Below are 10977 nucleotides of genomic sequence, written 5' to 3' on the forward strand. Positions count from 1 at the left end.
GGCCGAGTGCGCTTGCGCAGAGCGGCTCGCGGGGGCGGTGGCCGAGCTGGTGCGCTTGGGGCTGTGCGCGCGTGGGCCGCTGCCGCTTTGCGCCTAGCTTCGGAACCTGCAGAAACTGTTGGTGCTGCCGTGATCTGCCATTCTTGGCTCGCTAGAGGTGATGGGAAGGCCTCCCCTCTCTCAAGGGAAACGCGCATCCCATCCCAGCCAAGATGGAGATCTGTCCTGTTCTTGCTGTCCACTGGAAAGGAGATTCGACGATTTTGGTTGTCCATCCGTGCCCGTCCGTGATTACCCTCAGCCCAGAAGTTCTTCTCCGTAGCCTACCTCCAGACCTCCTAACTACAACTTGGGCCCATTCCATCTCTAAAGCAAGACTTGATGGGCCCCAGATCCAGGTCTGACTTTGAGGACCAGCGCCCCAGCCACTCCCAGGCATCCACACCATCAGCCCTTCCCAGGAGGGAAAGAGCTGGGGAACTCTTCAGGAGCTGGTCAACATTTGGAGGGGCCTGAAACTAAGGACCCTTGGGTCTGTAAGCACTGGAGAGAATGACTTTGCTCTAAATGTGACGAGTGACAAGAATTCATTTTTCTCTGCAAAGTGAGGGACCTGCAGGTTTGACACTGGTGACGCTTCTTTTTGGCTCTCTCACTTGCTCTCTCAGGAGCAGTGGGATTTGAGACAGACGCTGGCTAGCTCCGCTGCCATCAATATGTGTCCCAGCCCTGTCCAGTGTCTGCTCTGTAATGAGTAGTGTTTCGGAATGTCACCTCTGTTAATGGGGAAGCGGCACCTGTGCACAGCCAGCACCACCTCTCCGTCTTCATTAGGCAGTCTGCAGCCTGGCTGCGGCTGCCCTCGCCGGATGACAGATGCCAGGATGAGTGAGAGCAGCAGCCTCCTGCTGTCTAGGATTCATTCCCAGACAGTGACCCTGAATGCCCGGCCATCCCCCACCCCCAAGTAGACAGATGAAAAAAATGCCCTTCTAGGGCAAGGTGCAGCAAGGACAGATAATAGCTAAAAATCTGGCACAGGAGAGTGGAGGAGTCATTTCCAGAAACAGACACCTGCACTGGCCCCTGTGGTCCCCTGTCTAGATTGCATTTGGGGCATCTTTCTCCTCCCCACCACAGCTATCTTCACAGGCCACCTTTTATGTCCCTTCTAATAAATCTGCGCACCATGCAAAAGTCACAGGATGCGAGTATAACTGTTCTAATTCCAGACTTCCCTCTAGCCAGGCCTGCATATTGCCCCCCAGCAAAACCCTGCTGCCATTAAATCTCAGCCCTCATATCCACCTGAGTCAAGTGGCCATTGAGATGAGCCATGCCCCAGAACGGCATGAGACACTGGCACGGCTTCAGAGGCCCCCTGCTGTCATGATAAAAACATCACTGTGGATACCATGTGTTCCCAGCCTCCCTCCAAGGCTGTGTTAAGTAGTTGTGGCATCTCCTTTATCTCCTCCACTGCCCAAGCAAGTTAAGCTGGACTCAGAAGTGTCCTTCCATGCTCTCTATGTGACTGGAGGTGGAGGTGGGTTGGTGCCCACTTTGGGAGGTTTGGAGTGGTGGTGAGGAGCACTTGGAATTGCCCAGAGTAGCTGTGTGAGCCAGAAGCTGCATGGATAGTCGGTTTCTTGACTGGCGCTGTGATGGAAGTGGCTTCACTTTGCCAGGCCCTCACGTTGAAAGGCTGCAAGGGGGCTCCCTGGGGGTCTGGGCTTTTCCCATTACCCTTCTTCCCTGTCTCGGTGAAGGGCACCTTTGTCCACCTAGATATTCGAACCAGAAATCATCCGTCAATTCAGGCCAGAGAGTCGTCCTTGACACCCCCCACTCTCCACCCCACATTTGATCCATCACCAAATCCTATTGGCCCTCCTTCCTAAGTCTCATTCAGATCTGCTTCTCTTCATCTCCACTGCCACCACCTTAGTCCAAGCTGTCACCTCTTCTCACCTTGCCTGTCCAGTCTCACCTCCTACCACACTCTCCCTCATGCTGCTCTAGCATGAGCACACTTTCTTGCTGTTCAAGGAACACAAGCGTGACCCTCCCTGACCACCCAATCTAAATTAGACCCCTGCCTCCCAAGTCCTCCATCACATCAGTCTGTCTCATTATCATCCTCTGAAATGTTCTCGTTCACTGCATTTGTTTGTCTGCTTTCCCTCCAATGGCAGGAGCTCTAGGAGGGCAGGGACTCCATCTGCTTTATCTACCACAGCAACAAGAACAATGCCAGGTACATGGTAGGACTCAGGAAATATTTGTTGAATGAATGAATGAATGGTTTGCTCCAACCTGATGATAGCCCTGTACCCAGTCATGCACCACTCCTGTCATTCTCTCCAATGCAGCTAGAGGCATCTTTCTCAAACATAAATGTCATCGTGTGACTCCCCTGCTCCGTGACAGACAAAATGTTGACAACTTCTTTTGTGTGTGTGTGTGTGTGTGTGTGTGTGGAAGATCAGCCCTGAGCTATCCATGCCAATCCTCCTCTTTTTGCTGAGGAAGACTGGCCCTGGGCTAACATCCGTGCCCATCTTCCTCCACTTTATGTGGGATGCTGACACAGCATAGCCTGACAAACGGTGTGTCGGTGCGCGCCCAGGATCCGAACCCGGGCCGCCAGCAGCGGAGCAAGCGCACTTAACTGCTATGCCACGGGGCCAGCCCCAAAATGTTGACCACTTTTGAAGCAAAGTGCAGGGTATATGTGGATTCCATTATACTTTCACTTTACTTGTTTGTAATTTACTTCCACTTGAAACTATTTAAAATAAATTGAGTTTAAAAACTATGGAAACGAAAAACACCATAAAACCTTCAGTGGCTCCCACTGTGCTAGGATAAAGCCTTGAGCTCCTTCTCGTGCTTCTGAGGCCCTTCGCTGACCAGCCCCTGGCAGTCTTTCAGCCTCATTCCTCGCCAGTCACTCCACTGCTTTGCACACTCAGAGGATCCACACTTTTTAGTACCAGGAACAGTTAGAATTCTCCTGAACAGTGGTTTTTAATTTATGAGTTTTAATTTTATGAGTATGGAATTGTAGTTTTTTGTGTGTGGCGGCTGGAAAGTTTGGTCAAATTAGAGGTCTTCCTGCAATACAGTGCATGTCTCTGTAGGCCAATGGGGTTTCCATCTCTCGTAGCCTCCTTCTTGCCTCCGTTTTGTCATCCTCCTTGTTCTTTCTTCTTTGGCTTCCAGCTGGGTTATCTTCTGTGGCTGTCTTCAAGCTCTTGCTGGTACAGAGTCTCCTTTAAGCCACGGGAACTCACCTCTCCTGGCTTTTAAGGACAGGAATGGACGTCCCACCATTCCCTCTCCATCTTGATTTGTCTAGTCTCTTATTAAATTTGGTTGCTCCTTAGTGAGTTGTTCCTTATGCTGAACAACACTCTCCTCTTGCTGTGATGTGATCCCATTCCGTCCAGTGCGTACTCTTTCTCTTGGATGTTCCTTAGAGGAAAAGCAGATCCTCGGCTGGTCTTTATACGAGGACAAGCTACTTTCAGTTTCCCTCAGTTCCCAGGGCAAGGTGGGCTACGATACTACATGAGGTTGGAGATGCCCCTGTCACACCTCTTTCCCCTCCGCACCGAGAACCCTGGGGAGGACCCTGGAGCCACGGCCTAGTAATGGGCTTTGCTCACAGCTCACGCTTGTGAGCACTCACCTTGGGCACTTACTGAAAATAGTGTTTTAAGCACTTGAGATGCATTAACTCAGTTCTCAATAATTCTGTGAAAAGTGTATTGTTATCATTATATTTCCATTCTACAGATGTGAAAGCCAGGGTGCAGGGTAACAGAGCTGAGAGTGAGCAGCAGGTCCAGGACACAAAGAGGTGGCCTGGCCCAGAGTCTGTGCTCCGGATCACTCTGCGCCTGCCTCTCCAGGTCCTCTGGTGGGTCATGAGCTCCTGGTTGAGACTCTGGAGTCCCGAGCCTCCCTGTGTTCCTGTTGCTACCGGTCATTATCATTTCATGGGGAGACGATGAGGGCCAAGGCCCCCCCGCATCTCCCTCCCTGCTCGCCTCTCTTCCCCACAATGCATCTTGCTCCGCACATCAGGTTAGTTTTCCTGAGGAAACTGCTGTCATCACTGAGCAGTCTCTGTCAGAGGCCTCCAGGGGCACCCCATCATTGGCATCGGAGGGCCCCAGAATGGGATATCCTGGACACAGAAGGCCTGGGGGCCTACGCTTAACAGGAAATCCTAGGGCTCTCTGGTTCAACCATATCCATCCACTTCTCTACAGCAAATCCTTTGCTGAAACCAGCCTGGTCTCATTCCCATTCCTACTCCAAGCCTTTGTTCACGATGTGTCCTCACCTGGAATGCCCATCCTCCTGCTTCCTGCATATCCAGACCTTACCTGTTCTTCAGGTCCCACTCTGAGTTTCACCTCCTTCAAGAAGCTTTCCCTGAACACCTCCCACCCCCAACCAGTGGTGATGTTTTTCTCTGCTTGGGAACATCTGCGGCACTTGTGAGTACCACTGCCTTGGTATTTGATTATGAACTTTGACTTCTTACCTTTTCCCTTCTGTGTTTTTGGTTTATTTCTCCATCTAGAACATAATCCCTTTGAGGACAAAAACCACATTTCAGATGTCTTTCTATCATCCACGGATAATCCAAAATTTCTTGCAGGTGGCTCCTGTAGCACTCTGTTAACAGTTTATCTTATTTTCTTGTAATTATTTGTTTTCTTTTCTGTTTAAGGAGACTGAGCTCCTTAAAAGAAGGACTGTAGCTTTTGTATCCTAGTATTCTCTTCTACCCTCCCTAATTTAGCCCAGGTATAAGGTCTGTCCCATAGGAGATGATCAATAAATATTTGTTGAGAGAAATTGGTCAGTTAGTGATTTCAACAACGATGGCAAGTGGATTAGCTCAACGAAACCTAAACTTCCAGGGCCAGCCCAGTGGCGCAGTGGTTAAGTGCGCGCGCTCTGCTTCGGGGGCCCAGGGTTCGCAGGTTTGGATCCCAGGCACACACCGACGCACCGCTTGTCAAGCCATGCTGTGGCGGAGTCTGACATAAAGTAGAAGAGGATGGGCGCGGATGTTAGCCCAGGGTCAGTCTTCCTCGGCAGGAAAAAAAAAACAAAACCCAAACTTCCTCCTTTCTCCTCCAGTCAATAGTAAACACAGCTTGAAATATCTGGGGAAATGCCTCCTTTCTCCACTTCCTAGTGCCTGCCTACCTGAGGCTCTGAGGCAGGTGGCTTCAGGAGGAAAGTAGGAGAATGGTGAGTGATGCAGACTTCAGCCTGACAGCTGCTGATCTTTGCTTAGTTGATTCCCCCTTTGCAAATGGTTATTGGCAATTGAAACTGCAAATCTGCTATCTGCTCCCCTGTGTAAATTACATTTACATTTAAATTGTGCATTCTTCCAAAGGATGGGGCTAGTAAATAACAGCAGATTAAACTTGAGGAGAGGAAATTGTGCCCTGCACATCAAACCTGAGACTGAAGTGACATCTGGTTTTTACTATTTCCGTTATTTCAGTTTAACAGCATGTGGCATTAAGGGAAAAGAAATTGGATCTACATTTTAATGAAAGGAGGAAGCTCTCAGGGTTTAGCTACCTTATCATGTTGAATACTTAGTCGATTGGCAGTTAAAACTTGCTTCTCTCAAGAAATGGAATAAAATATCTTTGCAGCCATGGAGGGAATAAAAAAGAAAAAACAAGCTCATGCCCAAGATTTCACAGATAAAAGCAAGAGAAATAGGTGCTGTAAACATCAAAACCAAATATTTCAGGATATCACAGAGTACAGGATACTTTTTTTTTCGTGAGGAAGATCAGCCCTGTGCTAACATCTGCCAATTCTCCTCTTTTTTTTTTCTTTGCTGAGGAAGACTGGCCCTGGGCTAACATCCATGCCCATCTTCCTCCACTTTATATGGGACGCCGCCACAGCATGGCTTACCAAGGGGTGTGTCAGTGCGTGCCCAGGATTTGAACCGGCAAGCTCCGGGCTGCTGTAGTGAAGCGAGAGCACCTAACCGCTTGTGCCACTGGGCAGGTCCCCCTGGAATTCTTAAACAGAAGATGCTGAGAATAGAATCATGGATATACTGGTAGGATGTTCAAGAGAATAACTTCAGACAGAACAGTTTGCACATAATAGGGGGCTCGACCCCGATCATCTGATTGATTCCTTTGTTAGCCTAGCTTGTTTTAAACCCCTGAGGTCTGACCAAGAAGATATTTTAGAAATGCCTATTTCTTCCTAATAGTCTGTTTGAATGGAAGCAGTTCCACCTGCTGGCTGCTTTTTTATTGAAGGCAATTCTGGGAAATGTAAACAAAATGCTTGTGCATCCTAATAACCCAAGCCTATCATTTCTTTGCTTTGATTGAAACAAATGTGTCAATTTTCAAAGTCTTTGTTTGGTGAATCCAGTGTTTGGATGTTGGCAAATGTTTGCATTACGTGTTTGGAAATTGATGCTCTATTCAGAAACTCCAGAGCCATAGTCCTTGAAATACCCTGGGATTACTCAATGATCATCACCCCAAACTGCTCAGTCCTTTCCCAGAATCCAGAAAGTGTCAAAATGATAGAGTCCCATGGGCAAGTGTGAATGGGATGGAGCCTCCTCAGGGAGAGCCTGGATGTGGAAACTTTCTGAGGATAGGGCTCAGGAATAATGAGAAAAATGGAAAACATTTATATAGTGCTTACTATGTGCCAAGCACTTCATGTGTATTATAACTCATTGAATCCTCATAACAACCCTGTGAGGCAGGTACCATTGTCATCCCCATTACAGATGAGGAAAAGGAGACGCGGTAGGTTAGTAACCAACCCACCCAACGTCACCCAGCTGGGCAGAGACAGAGCTGGGATTTGACTCCAGGCAGGCTGGCTCCACTGTTGCCTTAACCCCCTTCAGATGTCTCCCTCCTGTCCCTGGTATTTAATTAAGGCATTGTGTTTTCCCAAAGTTACATTTTTGTCTTGCATAATTGTTTCAAAAGTCTCAGCAGTCTTTCTTCAAAGACTCAAGCTAATAGCCTGAGGGATCTTTCCTTAAACAAAATAAAGCAATAATAACAAAAACTAGGTTTCTGCAATATAGATGATAGTATCTGTCCCAGAGGTCTTACAGGAGTGTGCAGAGGATGAAATGAGATGATATGTGTTAAAAGAAAGAAACAGGCCCAAGGTGGAGTCACTTGCCCTCAGGACAGGAAATCAAGACTGAATTGCATGGGCCGGCCCTGTGTCTTAGCGGTTAAGTGCGCGCGCTCCGCTACTGGCGGCCCGGGTTAGGATCCCGGCCGCGCACCAACGCACCACTTCTCCGGCGATGCTGAGGCAGCGTCCCACATACAGCAACTAGAAGGATGTGCAACTATGACATACAACTATCTACTGGGGCTTTGGGGGAAAAAAAAAAAAAGGAAGAGGATTGACAATAGATGTTAGCTGAGAGCCGGTCTTCCTCAGCAAAAAGAGGAGGATTAGCATGGATGTTAGCTCAGGGCTGATCTTCCTCACACACACACAAAAAGATAATAAAAAAGTTTTAAAAAAAAAGAAAGAAAAAAAAAAAACTGAATTGCAGTTTCAGCCCCTCTCAGGAGTATGACCTTAAACCAATCAGTCCGAAACTCCTGACCTCCAGGGAGGTCATCTGCCTGATAAGACCCCTGCTGCCCTTCCCCAGAGAAAGGTGACCTTCCGGAAACAATCCTTTGTTTTCTTTTGCTAATAACTTTCCTGTCCCATCCAGTGTCTGCCTATACCTTCCATTTTGTACAGTTCTTCCAAGCGCCTTTCTATTTACTAGATAGGATGCTGCCTGATTCATGAATCATTGAATAAAGTCCATTAGATCTTTAAATTTACTGGGTTGAGGGTTTTTTTTTTTTAAAACAGTTTTATTTATTTATTTATTTATTTATTTATTTATTTATTTATTTATTTATTTGGAAGATCAGCCCTGAGCTAACATCCATGCTAATCCTCCTCTTTTTGCTGAGGAAGACCGGCTCTGAGCCAACATCTATTGCCAATCCTCCTCCTTTTATTCCCCAAAGCCCCAGTGGATAGTTGTATGTCATAGTTGTACATCCTTCTAGTTGCTGTATGTGCGACACGGCCTCAGCATGGCTGGAGAAGCAGTGCATCGGTGCGTGCCCGGGATCTGAACCCGGGCCACCAGTAGCGGAGCACGCACACTTAACTGCTAAGCCACGGGGCTGGCCCTGAGTTTTTGTTTGTTAACAGATTAAGGTGCTTTGAAAAGGCTGAAACCATCAAGATTCTGCAATGTACAATAGTCTCCCCTTATCCGTGGTTTTGCTTTCCTTGATTTCAGTTACCCGAGGTCAACCACAGTCTAAATATATTAAATGGAAAATTCCAGAAATAAACAATTTTATAAGTTTTAAATTGTGTGTGGTTCTGAGTAGCAAGGTGAAATCTCACGCAGTCCAGCTCCATCCTGCTTGGGACGTGAATCATCCCTTTGTCCAGTGGATCCACACTGTATATGCTACCTGCCTGTTAGTCACTTGGTAGCTGTCTTGGTTATCAGATCGGCTGTTGACGTTTTGCAGTGATTGTGTTCAAATGACACTTATTTTATGAAATAATGGCCCCAAAGCTCAAGAGTAGTGATGTTGGCAATTCAGATATTCCAAAGAGAAGCCGTAAAGTGCTTCCTTTATGTGAAAAGGTGAAAGTTGTCAGCTTAATAAGGAAAGAAAAAAAATCATATGCTGAGGTTGCTAAGATCTATAGTAACTTTTACTACAGTATATCGTTATAGTTGTTCTATTATTAGTTATTGTTAATCTCTTACTGTGCCTCATTTATAAAGTAAACTTTGTCATAGATATGTACTGATAGGAAAAAACATAGTATATATAGAGTTTGGTACTATGTGTGGTTTCAGGCATCCACTGGGGGTCTTGGAACGCATCTCCCATGGATAAGGGGGGACTACTGTATTATTATTATTATTTATTTATCTTTTTGTGAGGAAGATCAGCCATGAACTAACATCTGATGCCAATCCTCCTCTTTTTGCTGAGGAAGACTGGCCCTGAGCTAACATCCATGCCCATCTTCCTCTACTTTTTTTTATATGGGACGCCGCCACAGCATGGCTCGACAAGCAGTGTATTGGTGCACACCTGGGATCCAAACCGACGAACCCCGGGCTGCCGCAGCGGAGCGCGCATACCTAACCGCTTGTGCCACCGGGCCGGCCCCTACTGTGTTATTATTTATCTGTACTCTATTCTGATTCTTATTCTTAAAAGAGCAATTCCTTAACAAGTTAATATAGGTGTCTTCCAGTTGCTCATTTTTGCTAGAGTTTATGACCAAATTACCCTTCCACCACCGTGGATCTTTTGATTATGGCCTAGACACTTGAGTTTGCTTGATTTCTCTTTTATCTTCCCAGTTTCTTGGCACCATTCAGTTTGGTAGCAGCTCCTTCTCCCCACTTCCTGCACATAATGATAACTTCTCTGCATCTCTTGACATTTTATGATGGCTGTCTGCCTATGAAGTCGACCAGTGCATCCTTCTGTTTGAACTTAGGTTAAATTAATCATCTGACTTTCACATCAGTCTGTTTCCATGGGGGTTACTGATGTCACACTGTAGGTATTATGATTACCATATTATTTAACAGGAGAAAGGGATCCGTTGCTAGTGGAAACTCTTGGGTGAAACTCACCCAGCTTTAGTAACCAACCCAACTGCATAGACTTTAGACAACCATGTAAAGGGGTAAGTGGATTAATCATCCATTTGGATTCAATTTGAATATTTTTCTTCCATATGTTTGTTCCCTCTAGGCAATTGTCTAGTGTCGCTTGAAATGGATGAGGGCTCTTTTGGAGATTATTTTTTGGAAGGTGGTGAAACAGACAGCTCTTCTCAGGAAGAAATGTCACAGGATCTGCCGAAGCTAGCTTCCAATGAGGGGAAAAAGTCTGACGTGTATTGTCCTTTTCCTTCCTAACATTAGGTTGTTTACCAGTGGCCTAAAAGTGTTCAGGTTCCCAAGCACGTAGAAAAAAAGGAAACTTACATTCACTAAGCACCTACTTTGTGCCAGAACATGCCTCCAGTTGAAGTATAGCTTTAAAGTGGAGAACTCTGAGGGGCCGGCCCAGTGATGTATCGGTTAAGTTCGCGTGTTCCGCTTCGGTGGCCGGGTTCGTGGTTCGGATCCCGGGCTCACACCGCCGCACTGCTTGTCGAGCCATGCTGTGGCAGCATCCCATATAAAGTGGAGGAAGATGGGCACAGATGTTAGCTCAGGGCCAATCTTCCTCAGAAAAAAGAGGAGGATTGGCATCAGATGTTAGCTCAGGCATCTGATCTTCCTCATTAAAAAATAAAAGTGGGGAGAACTGTTAAGCTAGGTGTTCTCAAACAACCCTGTTATACGTGACAATTCACAGCTTCTTCTAGCTTGTATACAATGTTCTTCCTAATTGGGCATTGATTGACCACCAATAAAGGCAAAGTCATTACTTAAAATTGGTCCAGATCCTCCTATGCTGGGTAATTGTCTTGGAGTCGTTTTCACTGTGATATTAAAAAGCCTGGAAACATGATAGAAATGAGGGACAATAAATAAACTCCTAAATTAAAAATCTCTGTTAAAAGATTTGACAAATGGGTCTGTCTTTTTCAGGATTTAGGTAAATAGGTAGAGGGGTCAGTTTTGGAGGATAAAGGGATCAACTGAGTGAACCTGCTTGAACTTGAGGCTGTGCAGGTTTGGAAAGCCGTATCAAGACTTGTGGAAATCTACATAAATCAATTTGTGTGCCAGAGAATGAATAGCTGACTTTTTTCAAATGCCAATTCAGCGATTACAAAGTCTGCTGGTGGTTAATTAAAAACTACCATCTCGTTATGTTCAGAGTTAAACATAAGTGTGAAAACTACCACTGTTTG

This window comes from Diceros bicornis, chromosome 4, assembly GCF_020826845.1.
Source record: "Diceros bicornis minor isolate mBicDic1 chromosome 4, mDicBic1.mat.cur, whole genome shotgun sequence".
In the NCBI taxonomy this organism is placed as follows: Eukaryota; Metazoa; Chordata; class Mammalia; order Perissodactyla; family Rhinocerotidae; genus Diceros; species Diceros bicornis.